We start from the raw sequence: 18832 nt of genomic DNA on the forward strand, positions 1-18832 counted from the left end.
CCTGCAGGTCACTTAGGCCAGTGCTGTACCGTACGGACAGAAGAGCTGAAACTTGTATAATGGGGAGTCCTGCCCATGGTGGCAGAGTCCAGGACAGACTGTGAACTTTCTGACTCCCTGGACGCTTTGCCTACCTCAAGCTGCCTCTGATTTCTCTCCCTGCTTCCCTCCTCCAACTCACGTCCTTCCCTTGCTCCCTCCAACGAAAGTTCATTTCTGTTTGCGCTTTACCCTGAGTTTAGCATTTCTGTGCTCCGACAAGTAGCTCCCTGAGAACCATTGCAACGAGGAAAAATAGCACGAGCTGAGGAATTGAGGGGGAAAGTCTGATGAATGTGTGGCCAAGGGGGCTGGTCAAGGACACAGAGAAGAAATGGAGCAGGAAAGAAACGCAAAAGACCTTCAATCCTTCTGACTCTAGGAGTGGTGCAGTGTTTGGGAGATAGCCCTCTGGGGCATCCTGAAGCCCAGGTTGGGCACTGAAAGCAATCTTAAGGAAACTCTTGGATAGTCTCAAAAGGAACCTTGAGTTTCCTGGATGAATGTGCCAAAAAAACCAACCAACCAAACAAACAAACCCATGGTCATTCAAGATCACTCCTTCAAACTCCGTCAGCTGTGCTTTCCCTACATGAATTCTAAAGGAAAGTCTGTGGACTGTGGCACCTTCCTTAGGACTGACTCTTCAGGTGAGAAAAGCAGAATCTGTGCTACAGGCTCGACATAACCAGTGTCTACAAAATCACAAGGTGAGTGGAGAGTGAACACATTGTTTTGAGACATTAAAGCTTTTTTTTTTTTTTTTTTTTTTTAAGATTTATTCATTTTAGAGAGACAGAGAGAATGAGTGGAAAGGGCATGGGGAGACAGAGACAGAAACTCAAACAGACTCCGTGGTGAGCGCGGACCAGACCCAGAGTTCGATCCCACAACCCTGAGACCATGACCTGAGCAGAAATCAAGAGTCGGATGTTTAATCGACTGAGCCAGCCAGGCGCCCTAAGACATTAAAACGTTTTAATGTAAATATGCTAGCCTTATATCAGATGGATTTTAAGCCATGCTACCAGCACAAAGAAGCATTCCTCAAAGTTTATTCTAAGTTCTGTTTTATACACACAAGTAGTAAACATACAGGATGCATTATCCTAAGATTTGTTAAAGAAGGGAAAATCCTAGTAAATTGAAGAAAGCTTTGGATATTATCTCCACTGAGAAGAAAATAATGATTGGCTTAGTGGATTTAGGAAGTTTTAACCTGTAACATGTATCTGTCTTTATCTATGTATCTATCCGTGTATCTATCAACTGTCTATACCAATCTATTTGCCATTGATGCTCTAGCATTTATATTTCATTAGAAAACATTTTTCGTAGTCCCTGTTAAGAATCAAAACATAGATGTCAGAGAGCATTATGGGTAAAATTCAATGCAGTAAAGCAAGCAGGGTTTCCCTCACACTACTTTCTGGAATCCCTAGGTTTATTTTCTGCCTCCCTGATTTTGAGAAATCTTGTTTGTACTTCCAGTATTGGACTCTGTTTGTTAAGTGTCTTGAGAGAATCTCCCTAAGCTAAGCCTAGGAAAAAATGAAGACAAAAAATGTATTCCATCTTTCTTCATCTTGCAATGTTTAGTGGACACACCATCATCAACATCTAGAGAACTAATCCTGCACTTGACTTCGTTTGTTAGAAATAACTGGGGCGCCTGGGTGGCACAGCGGTTAAGCGTCTGCCTTCTGGCTCAGGGCGTGATCCCGGCGTTATGGGATCGAGCCCCACATCAGGCTCCTCCGCTATGAGCCTGCTTCTTCCTCTCCCACTCCCCCTGCTTGTGTTCCCTCTCTCGCTGGCTCTCTCTCTCTCTCTCTCTCTGTCAAATAAATAAATAAAATCTTTAAAAAAAAAAAAGAGAAACTACTGCTGGGCACATAGGCTGCTGTTCCATTTTTGAAAAAAATCCCAAACCATCCCCCCCAAAGCCCCAAAAAAACCCATAGAAATCTTATTCATGGCATAAAACATCGAATGCCATTTAGGAATTTGCCGACTTGTCATTTGTGCTTTAGGTTTTAGTTAGCACTGGGTATATACTCCCAGGACAAGTCTACAAAAGGGCTTGGAAACAAAATGTCCTACTCTTTAGGGCAGCAGTATAATTGATGACTCGTACTAGAACACTTTTGAGAGTTAGTGGTGGCACTTACTCAACATTGCCGTGGGACAAAAAATCTGAGTTAATCTTTTGGACCCCAGCAAAGCAGGACTTACAGTCGCCCTGTCTCCCCTCCTCCCCCCACCCCCCCACCCCCGCTTTTCTAGATCTGGTCACTGAAGTCCACACAGGGGCTTCATAAACCTGGAATCCTTGGTCCCTGATTCTCACCATTTTTTTTCTTTTTCCTGTTGCTCTGTCTTGTTCTTGGTGCCTAGGAGAATCCTTAATTAACTCTCTATATTCAACTCTCAGCTCTATCGTAGGGAGGCCCCCTGCCTTATAGAAATACTCCTATTAGAAGTTTTCATGAAACCCTGTAGGTCATGTTTGTTGGACTTTTACCATAGTTTTAATTTTACATTTGATTTGTCCATTAATTGAATTACTGTCGGTTTCCCTTTCTAGCCCGTATACACCATCGCAGAAGTACCAAGCACAGCGCCTGGCAAATAGTAGGCACTCAACAAACGTTTACTGAATGAATGTAGGAACACCCATTTTGCGATGGGTATTTCACTTTGTCAATAGTGAGATTAATGACCTGTATATTACAACATATTGTCTGCAGTTACCTCCTCCAGCCTATTTTCTTATGTCATTCCTTCTGCATGCACCATCGTCTCTCATAAAGACATCCATCACAATCCTCCTAATGCTATATGCCATTTATTTGTGTACTTTTCTGTCTCCCTCTCCTAGACTGTAAGTACTTTGAGGTCAGAGACTCATTTATCTTCTTATCCCCTGTGCCCACAACAAAGCAAACCACCCAGAAAGTTCCCAATAAGTGTTTGTTGAGTGAATAAACAAAATCATGTTTGAGATGCCTATTACCATGACAAAATATGTGGCTGCACACGGAAGATAATAAAATGCCAGTCATTCGTTTGATAATGGCTCATAAGGAAACTGGGGCACTCAAATGCATGAGGTAATGAACAAAAAATCCTTCCCAAATACTGAAGGACTAAAGGCACTTGAAGGTAATTCCTCTTCAATGTAATTTTTACTGTTAGTTCTCCCTCATCTTCTGTTAATTATTTCACTTTCCAATTAACTCTGTCTTTGGGGAAGGCCGTGTGACTGTCAGAGGGGTGGATTTCGCTGTGCTAGTTGAAAGGTGGGGCCTGCTCGCTTACACCGAGGGCAGACGGGCTGAAAGTAGTGCAGTTAAGTGTGCCTGGTTCCCGGTGCCTCCATCTGGACACTGCCTGATCTCATTGTTTCTACCATTTCAGCTGCAATTTGCCCCGCTGGGAGAGCTCCACAATCAAAGGGCAGGGTGGACAAAAGGGAAGCACCACAAAGGATCAGGACTAAAAGGGGGAAATGGTGCTTTAAACCCTGCACTGAGATGGGCTGCAAGGGGGACTAAGAAGGAGTACTCTCTAAGGGGTCCAGGAGAACACGGCTTTTCTCCAGCCCTGGCTGATGGCTATATCCCGTTGCATTTCACGGAATCCCATTTCTTCATCTGTCAGCCATGACATATTATATACACAATGGTGAAGCTGTCAGTTCCAATATGTCCTTCACTGAGAATTGAGTACTTACTCCATTGAGACAGAGATGGACATGGCAAAACAGGCCCCTGGCTCAATGCTGGCAGGGGCAGGCAAGGGGAAGGGGGGTGTACAGGCTCCCCTTCCCACCCTGCCAGTGCTCTGGAACAGTGCTCCTATGGGGGTCATTGACCGGGGACTTTAGTGACTCACTTAGCATCCGTTTCCATTTTCCCCATAGATTCTGCATTTTTCTGGGAGTAAGACCTTAATCGTTTAAGGCCTCCATACTACCCTCTGAACACAGCAAGGGTATTGCCTAAGATGGTTACCAAATAAGGGAAGGCCCGATGAGAGTCTACATTGGGCCAATTATTTTTGTGGAAAACTTTTAGTACCAGCTAAGCCCAGCGTTATCTCTTGGCTGTTCCCCCACTCCCCTGAATTGTTTGTGAAACACACAGTCACTTCTTTTAAAAGATTTTATTCATTTATTTGAGATAGAGCGAGAGAGCACGCACGAGCCGGGCGGGGCGGGGGGCGGGTATATGGGGAGAGGGAGAAGCAGCTCTCCAGGGAGCAGGGAACCTGACAGTGGGCTGGATCCCAGAACCCTGGAATCATGACCTGAGCTGAAGGCAGACACTTAACCGACTGAGCCACCCAGGTGCCCCCATTTTGAAGGTGTGGCTTACTTTTATAAGAACAATACTTTCCATGCCCATTGAGCCTGGATGCCAAATGTTCATCAGGGAACCACCATTTTGAAAACTAGACAGATTTCCTTCCTAAAGGATGTGTTTATGGAAGCAAGTTCTTCAGGAATGTGAAGAATTATTTTGTAAAGTAGATAACTATCCCCTCCCCCACAACCAATGTATCATAAATCATATACATTTAAATTTTGTACAAGTTAGATTTCTTTTTAAAAAGCACTTGATTTTTGTCTACTTTTGAAAACAAGCATTAGATCGCTGCATAAAAACTTGAAAAATCCATAAAAATGGGAAGAAAATGAGTCACCCAGCCTTATCTATGGCTTATCTGAAGTAAGGGTTGTCACAAAGAGAGAAGAGGGCTATTTGGGTCTGAGAAAAATCATATAACTCATCAGAAATCAAGCGTGACTTTGTGGGAGATAAACTACTCTTTTGGGTTAGCTGTGTTTGTGCCACTTTCTGCTGACACTGGTAATTTAAATTTACTGTTTGTGAGATATTTTGCTTTACAAGAGTAGGAAAATATGCCTGGGTATGAAGGAACGAGGGGAGCTTTCGCTCTTAATTTGGCAACTGGTGCTTCTCAAGATGTGATCCTGGATCACTGTATCAGAACCACCTAAAGTACTGGTTATTAATACAGATTCTGGGGCCCCATTGCAGATCTACTAATTGTAATCTTCTAGGGTGGGATCAAGGACTGTGCATTTTAAACATGCTCTCCAGATAATTCCGATGCACAATGAAGTGTTAAGAGCACTGATCTAATGTTCGAATACCATAATTCCTCTGGGGTAGGGCTCTTCTGTGGTTGCTATGACATTTGTAGCACTTTTTGGTGGTAAATATGCAGAACAAAGCACCATAGGCCTGTTAGGATATGCAGTTTGGCACCATTGAGCATTCTTGTTTTGCTCTCTGAACTCTTCGTAATTTACATAATAAGAAACTCTAACACGGTACCCTCTGTAGGTATTCCAAGTCCACTGCAAGATGAGGTGGGCAGAAAAGTCAATGGTATGGGTGGATGAGAGTATTGTCCTCCCAGAAAGAATTTGGAATGCAGATGCAGGTGTTCATGACCTCCCCCCTGGGATTTCTATTTCCACAACTCATGCAGGCCAATCCCGAGAGCCCTGGGGTATCCTGGCATTTATCTCTGAGGCTTGAAGCAAGTGCTCAAGCCTGAGCAAGAACTGAGTGTGGGAGACAAGGAATGTAACCAGAAACTGTCTGATGAAAGGTCCCCAATCCTGGCTGTACGTTAGACTTATCCAGGAAGCTTCATAAAGAACACCATGCCTGGGATCTGACCCAGACCAATTAAATCAGAATTCTAGAAATGGGGTCTGAACAGTCGTACTTTTTTCAAAGCTCTTGGCTATCCCAATGAGCAAAGTTGAGAACCACTGGATTATATCAAAGACAGGGGGTCTGGGTTAGGGACTAGAGAGGTTCTGATATTATCAGATGTCCCAGTTCAGTGCTTTTCAAATGGACTAGGACTCTACAGAGTCCTAGGATTTTGTAAAGACTTTTCTGAACTATAGCCAGTGGATGGGGCAAGAGAGATGCTTCACATCATTCTTTTAACCCCAAATAAACAGAACAGCCCTGCAAGGATGTCATTTAAGAGAGTGGGGTGGGGAGAGACGGTTCTGACACTTACAGACTTTGAAAATGACCCTTTAGCTCATGAACAGGAAGAATGCATACACCAGTTTCCATTGAACTTGACCCCAGGTCTCTCCTCAGCCCAGTTCATTCCTACATTTGCCAATGGTAGGTATAGAAGAATGCCACTAAGTACCTTATTTGAACCATGGCCTTATGATCATTTGACTCCATGGGCGTTATGGACTGAATAAGTTTATGTCCCTCCAAAATTCATATGTTGAAAACCCTAAACCCCAAAGTGATGGTATTAGGAAGTGGGGCCTCTGGGAACACAATGTGACTAGGTAATGAGGGTAGAGCTTTCATGAATGGGATTAGTGCTCTTATATTAAAAGACACCCCAAAGAGCTCTTTTGTCCTTCATTATATGAGGACAAAGAGAGAAGAAGGCCATCTATGAACCAGGAAGCAGGCTCTCAGGAGACGCTGCATCTGCCAACCTTGATCTTGGACTTCCTAGCCACCAGAACTATTATAAATAAATTTCTGTTGTTTATAAGCCACCCACTCATGGTATTTTGTTATAGTAGCCTGAACAGAAGCACTACCCAGCTCCTAAAGACATAAAGTTTCCAATTACATATATAAAGTGAATGTGTCCTCATTTCCTGTCACATGAATCGCCCTGGGAAGTCACCTTGATTTAGTTCTCATAGGAACCATTCCAGATTTACTATTTGGGGGCTTTGAGCAATACTATCACACTCCTTTTCCTGGGGGTGATAACAGCTGGTGCAAAGACAGAGGCCCCTAACATATGCTTCCTTGAATATATGGTAATTCTGCATAATTTAAAATGATCATTGACTTCATTCCAGCCACAATGTTATAACAGGTATTAGACTTAACCTTTCCATGGAAACAAATATAAAACTGAGTCAACTATATGAAGCAACTGTTTTCAGGCATTGGACAATAGATAACATGTGTTGTGAGTCTAGAAAGAAGGAAACTCATGAGACCCCTGTATCCCTAGTTTTCTTCACCTGGGAGTACTTTCTGAGGCTGGGCACAGAAAAGTAGAAGCCAGAGATCTGTGATCTCACTACGTGGAAGAAAGAGAGATCAGAGTTTGGGGCCAAAGGAACTGGGATTTGAGAGACAGGGTACCTGAGAAGAGAGAGCCATGTAGAAAAGAAACCCTAGAAACATTTATAGGGATCTTCTTATGTCTTTGGCCAATTTTTAACCTGCACTCAAGGGCAAGACTCCATGAAGCCCAGCAGAGTTCAGCTAGTAGGGGGCCATAACTGAATACAGAGTCTGACATCACTAGCACTGGGCAGTGTTGGATTTCTGCTTAGCCAGAGCAGGGTAACTTTAATGAATGTTCCAGATACTCAGCTGATATCCCAGAAATGGTACTCCTTAAGAGTAGGATTACTCTAGCCCCAGAATAGAAACTATGTTAGTCCCTCCCTAACAAAGTTTGAAAAGAATCCTCAATAGGATAAAGCTAGCTTTCCAGTAAATTAACTACCTATCAGAACAAAAGTCAAACTCTTTAAAGGAAAACAACAAAATCCAGAATCTCTACAATATAGTATCTACAATATCCAGGACACAATAAAAAATGTATTAGACAAGCAAAGAAATAAGTAAATGTGACCCACAACCAGGAGAGCAGAGATAGATCCAAGGCCCCCAAAACAGCCATTATGAAAATATTCAAGTATTAAAAGGAAAAGATGAACATAATTGATGAACATATGGGGAATCTCAGCATAGAGATGGCAACTATACCAAAATAACCAAATGAAAATTCTAAATTTGGAAAATGTAATACCTGAAATGAAAAATTCAGCGGATGAACTTAACAGCTTATAGGACAATGCAGAATAGAAGCTCAGTGAACATGATGGGGAGACAGTAGAAACGATCCAAACTGAAAGAAGGGAGAAAAATGTAAAAAATAAAAAAAAAAACAACAACAACAAAAAAACAAGGCTTCCGTATCCTGTGGAAGGATATCAAGAAGTCTAACACACGCAATCAGCAACCCAGAAGTAGAGAAGGAGAACAGTACATGCAGGTTAACGCAGCCAAAAGGCTCAATAAACAGAACACACAGTGAAACCACATCTAGGCACGTTGTGAACAAACTGATGAAAACCACATACAAGTTTTAGAAGCAGCCAGAGAATTAAGACACAAAATTATGGGGGAACAGTGACAAAAATACTGACTTCCCATCAGTAAAAATCAAACCAGAAGACAATGAAATAACATCTCCAAAGTACTAAAATAAAGACAAAACAGTCAACTTACATTTCTATATCCAGTGAAAAATACCCTTCAAAGATGAAGGCAAAATAAAGATATTTTCAGATAAATAAAAACTGAGGGAATCAACTGCCAACAGACGGAAGTTATAAGAAATGTAAGAGGAAGTTCTTCAGGGTAAAGGGAAATAATACCAGATGGAAACTCAGATCTACATGAACAAATGAGGAACATGAAAACAGGAAATATGTGGGCACATATACAATTTAAAAGACAAATGACCACCTAAAACAGAAATAACAATATGTCACGGAGCTTAAAACATTCGTAGGAATAAAGTGTACAGCAATAAAACAGAAGCAAGAGGGTGGTATATGGGAGTACACTTGACCACTGAACAACATGGGTGTGAACTGCGCGGATCCACTTACATGCAAATTTGTTTCAATAACTACAATACACAACTGCAAATGTATTTTCTCTGCCTTATGATTTTCTTTTTTAAAAAAATAATATTTATTTTGTTATACTAGTCACCATACAGTACGTCCCCAATTTTTGATGCAATGTTCCATGATTCGTTACTTGCATATAACACCCAGTGCACCATGCAATATGTGCCCTCCTTACTACCCATCACCGGCCTATCCCAGTCCCCCACCCTCTGCCTTATGATTTTCTTAATAACACTTTCTTTTCTCAAGCTTGCTTTATTGTGATTATACAGTACATAGTACCTGTAACACAACAAAATATGCGTTAATCAACTGCTGATGTTATCAGGAAGGCTTCCGATTAATGGTAAGTTTTCAGTAGATAAGTTTTGGGATGGGAATCAAAAGTTATATGCAGATTTTCGACTGCACGGGGGGTCAATGCTCCTTACCCCTCTATTGTTCTAGGGTCGACTGTATATGCTTGTTTAAGTTCTTGTATTTGAAGGGATGTGATAATAGTTCAAAGTAGTCTGCGGTACTTGATGCACACTGTAATCTCTAGAGCAACCACTAAAAATAAAACAAAGTCATGTATCAAAAATGCCAATAGAAGGAAATTGATGGAATATTAAAGAGAGCTTGATTAGTCCAAAAGAGGACAGAAAAGGAGGAAAAATAATGAAGAGAGATGGGACAAAGAGAAAACATAGTAACATGGTAGACAAACTCAACACTACTGGTAATTACATTAACTCAAACATATTAAACACTCTAAAACTACAACAACAACAACAACAACAACAACAACAACACCAACACCAACACAGGGGATAGCTTGTCAGAGTGAACGAAAATGTAAGACCCAACTACAGACTGTTGACAAGAGATACTCTTTAAATATAAGAACAAAGACGGCTTAAAAGTAAAAGGATGGAACGAGATAAAGCACACAAACATTATTTTAAGAATGCTGGAGACACTCCATACAGTGCGAAATAGTCAGAACAAAAGGTATTACTAGAGGGGCGCCTGGGTGGCACAGCGGTTAAGCGTCTGCCTTCAGCTCAGGGCGTGATCCCGGCGTTATGGGATCGAGCCCCACATCAGGCTCCTCCGCTATGAGCCTGCTCCTTCCTCTCCCACTCCCCCTGCTGTGTTCCCTCTCTCGCTGGCTGTCTCTATCTCTGTCAAATAAATAAAAGGTATTACTAGAGATGATTAGAGGCGTTTCAAAATGATAAAAAAAAGAAGTCAATTCATCAAGAAGAGACAATACTACTAAATTTGTTTGCAACTCAAAACTTCAAATACTTGAGATGAAAAGTAAGAGAATTAAAGAAAGAGACAATTCCACAATTAAAAGGATTTTAACACTCTTCTCTCAGTAACAAAACAAACTGACCAAAGAAATCAGAAAAAACATATATGGAAGATTTGATCAACATGCAAGCAACTGAACCTCAGCCAGCGGCAAAGCACCTTCGCCAAAGTGTTCTAACCCACAAAAGCAGGAGGAATGGCCAGTGAGCACATGCCACGTCCTCAGAAATCATTTGTCATGAGGGAAATGCCAATTAAAACCACAGGAAGATACTATTATGTACTCAGTAGGACGGCTAATGTTGGAAAGATTGACACCAAGTGTCAACAAAGATGAGGAGCAACTAAAACTCCCATCCGTTGCTGGAGGGGATGCAAATGGTACAACGGCTTTGGAACTTGATTTGGTCACATCTCTTAAAGCTAAATGTACCTTCTGACTCAGCAATTCCACTCCTACGAATTTACCCAAGAGATGAAAATATTTACCCACAATTAGACTTTCATAGAAACTTCACAGCAACTTACTTCTAAGTAGAAAGCACCTGCAAACAGCCCAGGTGTTGATCAACAGGAGAATACAACATACATCAATAAAAACAAAAGTGTAGATACAATCCACAACATGCATAAATCGCACACACGTGCTGAGCTAAAGCCAGACCCCCCAAAAGTACGTATTGTATAACTGTATTTATATAAAGTTCTAGAACAGGCAAAACTTATCTATTATGATAGAAATCAGAATAGTGGTAGTCTATAAGGTGGAGTGGGGTGTGGTGGGGTTGTGAAGGGGCAGGATGGAAGTTTCTGCGGATAACGGATATATTTTAAATCATGATAGGAGCGCAAATTACAGCTGTATACATTTGTCAAAACCCCTGTATACTTAAGATCTGTACATTTCAGCATATGTAAATTTTACCTCAATTATGTAAGAGAGAGAGAGAAAGTACATCAGTGATTATTAAGAACTCCTTATATCCAACACCGAAGTATATGCACCCCCCACCCCCCAAAGCCACTCTGTAGAACTTAGGGACTTTCTCCTCAAAGGAACACCTGAAGCAGCCAGCTACTCATTGTTTCCCTTTCCTACAGTCCTTCCTCTCCCCTTTGCACAGGGACAGGGGAGGGAGTTGATCCCAAAACAATGGAGCCTGAATCAAGGAGGCAGGTGCTTGTGGCTTCTGCAGGCACCATTCTCACCTTTCCTCATCCTTGGCAACACCCCTGCCCCAGGCAAAAAGTAGAAAGGTGAAGCCTGCCTCCACCCCAGCCACAAATCCACCTTGTTTGAGGTAAGGAAGGAAGCTTGACAGGAACCTGCTCACAAATCAAAGTTAGCGCTGCCCCGCCTCCTCTGTAAATCATTCGAGATCCATCTGGGTAATGACTCCTCCAGTGTAATTCCCTATTAAGAGGCTTTATCTGGAGAGATAAGCAGCTGGTTTCCGTGTCACTAATTGCTGTCTGCTGTGATTTTAAAACATCTGCACCATTGTGCTCTTCATTTTCATATTCTAATCACCCTGAAACTTGAAAAAGGTACATCATTGATTGTTTCTATGGGTTAATTAGTACACAGTCTCCTTGTAGAGACAATTTAGAGGCAGCCAGAACCTCAATCAGGAAGTTTGTTTTAAAAATTAATAACATCGGCTGTGGCTGGAGGGACTGTCATGTTCAGGGACTAAGCAGGACTCTCCTGGTCGGGGAGCCACCTTTTGTTTATGCTCCACAGAGGAGCAACGCCTACAGGGCCAGGGGGCAGGACAGTGGGCAGTGGTGGCAGGCAGGACCCAGGGGCCCAGGACAGGGCTTGGTCCCAAGTGGACCTGACCACTGGTCCCTGCTGCCTCCCTCCCCTTCCAACTGGCCCGGGGCCCCTTTCCCAGTCAGTACAAATCAGGACTTTAATGAGGATTGACCAAAATATCTGGAGGTGAGAGGAATTTGTCAAAGCAATAAGAGTATGGGCATTATTTCAGATTTGAGAGTGTGTTCATTATTTCCTCTCCCTCCCCATCTCAACTATGGAAGGAGATTAAGGGACAGGGCAGTCAGAGTACAGATGGAAAGAACCAGACCAAACGAATGAATGACACTGGAATTCAGAACTTCTCAAATTTAAATTGCACGAGATTCACCTGGGTATCCCTTGAAAATGCAGATTCTGATTCCAGAGCTCTGGGGTGGAGCTGAGATCTGCATTTCTAACAAGCTCCAAGGTGGTGCCCAAGGTCAACCATTTGAGATGTGGTCTAGCCCCTCTATTCCCAAGCCCTTGCCCAGAATCACTATTCCTGAGATCAAGGGACAGGGGAGAGATGACAGTGGAGTGAGGGGGCTTGGGCTCTGTGTCGGGGTCTTTTTCCCAGCCCTAGAACAGGATAAGTCACACGGCCTCTTGTGTCTTGTCTTCCTCATCTACAACTAACAGCAGTGCCTTTCTCTCTCTTAAAAAAATATTCAATTTATTTAGCCTAAAACAAACGACAGCAACAAAAAAACAGTGTATTCATTTTTACCCCTGCTGCTTCTTGCGGTCTTCTAACCAATGTGTTCTCTGTATGTATGAGATTGTTTTGTTTTTCCTTAAGATTCCACATATAGGAGATCATACAGTATTTGTCTTTTTGTCTTATTCACTTGGCATAATGCCCTCCGGGTCCATCCATGCTGTCATAAATGGCAAGATTTCACTCTTTTTTATGGCTAAATAATAGTGTGTGTGTGTGTGTGTGTGTGTGTGTGTGTGTGTGTGTGTTTATACACACACACCACATCTTCTTTATCCATCAGCAGACACTTAGATTATTTCCATATCTGGCTTTTGTAAACAATGTTGCCATGAACATGGGGGTGCATATATCTTTTTGAAGCAGTGTTTTTGTTTTCTTGGATAGATATCCGGAGGTAAAGTTGCTGGACTGTATGGCAGTTCTATTTTTTAATTTTCTGAGTTAACCTCTACTCTTTTCCATGGTGGCTACACCAACTTACATTCGCACCAACAGTGCACAAGGGTTCCCCTTCCTCCACATCTGGGTGTGAGGTCATGGCTCACTGTGGTTTTGATTTGCCCTCCCCTGATGATTCCTGATGTCCAACATCTTTCACGTACTTATTGGCCGTCTGTATGTCTCCTTTGGAGAAACGTCTATTCAATTATTGTGTTCGTTTTAAAATTGTATTATTTGGGGTTTTTTGCTATTAAATTGTATATATAATTTTTATATCTTTTGTTCTGTACGTATTTTGGATATTAACGCCTTATCAGATATATGGCTTGCAAGTATTTCCCCCATTTGGTAGGTTGTCTTTCCCTTTTGTGGACGGCTTCCTTTGCCGGGCAGGATCTTTTTAGCTTGATGCAGTCACACTTGTTTATTTTTGCTCTTGTTGCTTTTGCTGTCGGATTCAAAACATCATCACTGACACCTATGTCGAGGAGCTTACCGCCTATTTTCTTCTAGGAGTTCTACGGTTTCGGGCGTTACACTCAAGCCTGTCATCTGTTTTGAGTCAGTTTTTGTGCGTGGTGTAAGATGATGGTCCAATCTCAGTCTTTAGTGTGTGGCTGTTCAGTTTTCTCAGCACTGTTTCATGAAGAGACTGTCCTTTTCCCATTGTGTACTCTTAGCTCCTTTGTTGTAAATTAATTGACCGTATACACGTGTGTTTATTTCTGGGCTCTATTCTGTTCCATTGATCTGTGTGTCTGTTCTTATGCCAACGCCATACTTTCTCATTACCAGCGTTTTGTAGTATAGTTTGAAATCCAGATCGTGACGCCTCCAGATTTGTTGTTCTTTCTCAAGATTGCTTTGGCTACTGGGGCTCTTTTGTGGTCCCATACAAATTTTAGGAGTGTTTGTTAGTGTCTCTCTCAAGGGGGAGTTGAAAGGATTAAAAACTGGTGTAAAATATTTAATCAGGTGCCTGGCCCATAGTGGGTATTAAATAAATATGGCTATCACAGGGATGTATTTTTCAGTAAAGTGCTTTTCTGGAAAGCAGCATCTGGTGGAAAATGGGGAGTCGTGGTACAGACAGGGAGAGCCTCATTTAATCTCAGGTGGTGCTTTCTTGCAGTCACCCGTTCTAGAGGCCCCCTTAGCCAAGTCTGTTGCCACCCTCTACCCCCAACCTAAGCCAATTTTCAGAACCCAAGGTCTCTCCTCATGGCCTCCTTGGGAGCTACCTGACAATCTGCACATAGGGAGCTCACTTCTGCACAAAATACATTATTCTATTAGACAGTGCTTTCCTATTTTGAGCCGAAGTCTGCCCCCTTGGATAGTCTGTCAAGCCAGAAGGACAAGCATCGTCATGTGTTGGCCTAGATCTGAGGGCCAGGGCCCTGCAACTGTGAGTGAACGCACCCCTGGAAGGGAGTTCTTGGGCCCCCCTCCCACGACTCCTAAAATTTAAGGGGCTTCCTCGTTGGGTCTGGAAATGTGCTGTTGGGGGAAAAATGACCAAAACTGGGTTCTCAATCACGTGACCTACAAATAAAAAGCCAGACTCTTGGCAGGAGAGCTAGAAGTGGACTTAGAAACTTCAGAGAAAGGGAGAAAGCAATGGCGAGCTGCATGGGGGCCGCCTCAAAGGCAGCTGTGGAGCAGGTCTGGCCGGACTAATGGGGGAGTAGCAACGTGGTCGCATCCTTCCAGAGGGGACCTGAAGGTCGCCTGAGTGAGCCACTCAGGTGCCAGGGACCTGCAGAACCAGAATCCCATGGTCAGCTCCATGGTCCACCTTGGTCCAGCAGCAGGCTCTGCCCTCCCTGTCCCCGCTTCTCTAGACCTCCAGCTGGGTCCTGGGAGCCCTGTGCGGGGAGGGGAACAGAGTAGAAGTCAGGGCTCAGTCCTGGCCTTGGACACATTCTGCAGTGAAGGCATTGAGCCACAATTGCAGACTGATCCCAAAGAGGAAGTTATGGAGCAATAGTGAGGTTTCAAAAATTTGTTAGCTATCCTCCCCGTGGCTTTGTTCTTCATTCCACTCCTTCAAAGGAGGAGGGAACAGAACACGTTTTTGCCTCTTCTTGAGAATCAGTAGCATGTGATGAAGTGGCAGAATTCTCAGGGCGAAGTATCAAGGTCTGAATGCCGTATGTGTAAGCCACAGCGTCTCAAGTGCATCCAGAGGCAGAGCCAAAATGGCAAAAAGAAGAAAGTGCAAGGAAGTTAAATGCATAAGGGAAATAGGTTAGTTAATTTGCCCCTACCTCCCTGAAAAAGGCATTTCTCAAACTCGCTGGTGGGTAAGAATCACCAGTGGCCTGTGTTAAATAACTGCTCACCAAGCCTCTCTCTTGCAAGTTCAGAGTCATGGTTCTGGGCTGGGGCCCAGACTCCTTACTTCAGACCAGTTTGGTAAACACAGTGACCTAAGGTTTCTACAAGGAAGGGGGGTTTAGAATTGCTCAGCTCTGTTCCAGAGGAGAGCCCAATAGGAGGTCATCAGTGCTTAGCAAGGGCAGGACAGGGCTCCAAGATGAAGCCCAGAGATGCTATCTAGCTTTTGCTTGTTAAGGGGGGCGGGGGGGGGGGGAGATGGGAGAGGGTGGAGGAAAAGAAGTCTTTTTTTCCTCTTTACCTCACGTTTCCTTTTTCCCTTTTCATAAATGCTTTTTACTGCAAAACTGGTGCTTTTTGCCATTAGAGCTAAAATAACCGTTGATTATAAATTGAGTCTAAAATGTCATGAAGATGCTGAATTTGCCTGAAAATCCAGCTTTTAAAGATTCCCATAAACACAGCAAACTGCGGGCATTCGGCACACCATTCGTTCAGCAGGAGTCTGGGAAGACGACACCGGCTCTCAGAGGCCAGCGAGGCAAAGCAGGGTTGAGGGCACTGGCCTCGTGGGTGGGGGCTGAGTTAGATTCGTTCTTGCTCCTGTTGTGCTGTAGGAACAAGCTCAGGTCTGGGGTGGACAGGAATGGGCACAATGATGGTCCTGGTGTAACACAGGGGGTCCCCATGTCAACCCATGTTGACTGCTCTCAGTATCTCCTATTCAATCTGTGCCCTTGAACTTCCTCTAGCAGGCTTCCTGCTGAAGGTAACGTGGCACCTGTCACCTGTGGATGGTCTTCTATCTATTTTCTGAGAGGTGGTAGGAGAGAACTGTGGAACACTCAGGAGCACGGACTCGAGCTAAGATTAGAAGCACAGACTCCTGAGCTAAGATGACTGGGTTCGAATCTCAGTTGAGTCCAAGTCTTACTAGCTGTGTAACCCTGGGGTAGTGACTTAACCTCTGTGCCCCAGTTTCTTGCCTATAAAACGGGGATAATAATATACTTACTTCCTAAGGTCAACAAGCGACTCAATGCTAACAATCTATGTAGAGCATATCAAACAGTGCCCGATGCATGGTCAGGGCTATCTCAGTGCTCACTGTGCAGCAGGGGTTCCTAAGGGCATGCTCAGGCTCAGGAATCAGAAGGATTGAAGTTCAAATCCCAGCTTAGCCTCCTACCACCTGCATGACCTGAGACTTGTTTCTCTACTTCTAAAATGGGGAAATATGGGGGAAGTAACACCGCCTACCTAATAGCATTGTTTGAAGAATTAAATAAGATGTTGGTAAACATGTTATCCCAGAACACATAGTAAGTGTTCAACAAACGCCAGTTATTACTGACATGATGTTGTTGATTACTGCTATCACCACCCATCAGAAATGGGGTCAGAGGTCACTGCACCCTTTCCCCTCGTGATTTCCATAGCCTTTTTGACAAGAGTTTTAGCTAAAATTCCTGGGGTGTGGTTCTCCTCCAGGTCTGGGAGGAGGTCTCGGATAACCACAGTGACACTAACTAGTTTGAAGGAGAATCCAGTCCAAGCAAACTTACTGGTCATGATTCTGCAGAGTCATTCTGGGCCAAATGGCTGCTTGGTCTCTCCAGTTGTACCTGGTACCTTCCTGGAGTACAAATATCTCAGAGTGTTAGTCAATCGTCTAGCTGTTGTAAATTGGACACACATTCATCCACTTGCCTTTGACTGTCATGATTTAGCTTAATAGGGGTTTTCAGCTTCTCCTGCACGAAAGCAGAGAAAGCCAGACCTTGTACAGAGTGCTCACTGGGGTACTCTGGGGTGGGGTGCTGCCATGCTATAAAGTCATGGGGACAAGATGCACCGCCTATTATCTATGCCTGTCCGTGGGCAGTTGGCATCATTGAATGGTGACAGGTAAATCTGGATGTGGGCTGAAAAACCTACATTTGCCTCTATTAGGTAATGGTCTAATGTATCTGACTCGATTCATCCTAGAACTATTCATTACACAAACAAAAATTTAATTATAGATGAGATATGGGCTCTCACAAAGTTATAGAATCTCAGAGTTGGAGGGATGTTGGAGACCCTCTTCTTTTGCAGATGAAGACAGTGAGTGTTAGAAGACAATGGGTTGTTTAAACCTGTACAGATATTCATGGCCAGAGTTGTTCCATAGTTTCCTGACTCTGATCTCCAGCTGCTCTTTCTATTTCCCTTGACAGCTCCTCCACAAGCAGATGAGACGCAAGGCACTGTCATGAAACCCTCCGGTCTAATGTGATGCTCTGGGTCTCCAGCAAACCCACGCACTTTGCTGAGTCTTGTGCACCTGCTGGACCTTCCCCTTTGCTCTGGATTCTTTGAACTGCCTCCAAGGTGAGGCCAACCTGGAGCTTCTGCAGATGCAACCTTGTTGCTGCACCATGTCTTTCAGACTTTGTGCCCGCCTTTTTGTCAGCTCCTTGTCAACTCTGGTTAGAGAGCTTGGCCTTGAACATTCCACTTGCTCCTTAAAGTCAGCACCTTCTCAGATACCTGCCTCACCAGTAACTGTTCTGGCAGCAGTTACCCTGAGGACCTCCTTCCTTGGCCCACTGGCTTAACCATGTCTCAGGCCAGGTAATGCCAGGCTGGTTTTCAGCAATTCCCTACACCCAAGAAGAGATGGGGGCTAAGGGAGCCGGGAGAGCCCCTCAGGGGCCATGCTGTTATTCAGAGGGCGCTGCATCCCAGAGAAGGGGGGCACCTTGTCCACACACTTGCCGAGGAATTACACTAACCATCAGGTAAAAATCTTATGGTGCAAAGCTTTCTTCTGCGGCCTCATGGGTGCTTGAGTACGTTAGGTCTTTTTCTCCCTGCCTTTGCTGATGATGCACCAAGACACAAGGCTTTTAAAGACAAAGGCACGTCCCACTGGCAGCTGCGGGTCAACAGAAATCCACTTTCTGTAACATCTACATTCACACTGATGGCTTAGCTTTACCTCTCCCTCATTCTAATACCCTGACAACTCCCCACTTCCCAGGTAAGGATCTTAATTTACTTCCTTTTTAGTTAATCAATCTGAGTTTCAGTTTTTGCTCAACCCTTAACTAGTGGTGTGACCTAGGCAAGTAACTTAACCCCATGGGCATCCATCTTTCTTTCTCTTACAGAGCAATGATCGCTCCAGGCCTGCTTACCTCTCCAGGATGCCCTGGGGATCTAATGGATGTGAAAACATTTTGGAAACCATAAAGCACTACATAAATGCAAGTTATTGCCATTGCTTGATTGAGAACTCTTCTAATGATTTTGGAAAGTCAAGAATGCCGAACATACTCCCCATAATATCAGCATGAGAAGCAGGGATAAGTTAGGATAAGTGTTAGTTTATCTTCAAAAATCATATTCTTCCTATGCACTTACTGAAGACTCCTAAAACCTT

At 43.6% G+C, this 18832-nt stretch overlaps 1 protein-coding gene across 1 annotated transcript in view; it reads right to left on the reverse strand.

The window, feature by feature from the left end:
* SETBP1 (SET binding protein 1) overlaps window positions 1-18832 on the reverse strand; it is a 364424-nt gene that overhangs the window by 106602 nt on the left and 238990 nt on the right.

Source organism: Ursus americanus, chromosome 19 (assembly GCF_024610735.1).
Source record: "Ursus americanus isolate L20-20 chromosome 19, mUrsAme1.1.p, whole genome shotgun sequence".
NCBI classification, from domain to species: domain Eukaryota; kingdom Metazoa; phylum Chordata; class Mammalia; order Carnivora; family Ursidae; genus Ursus; species Ursus americanus.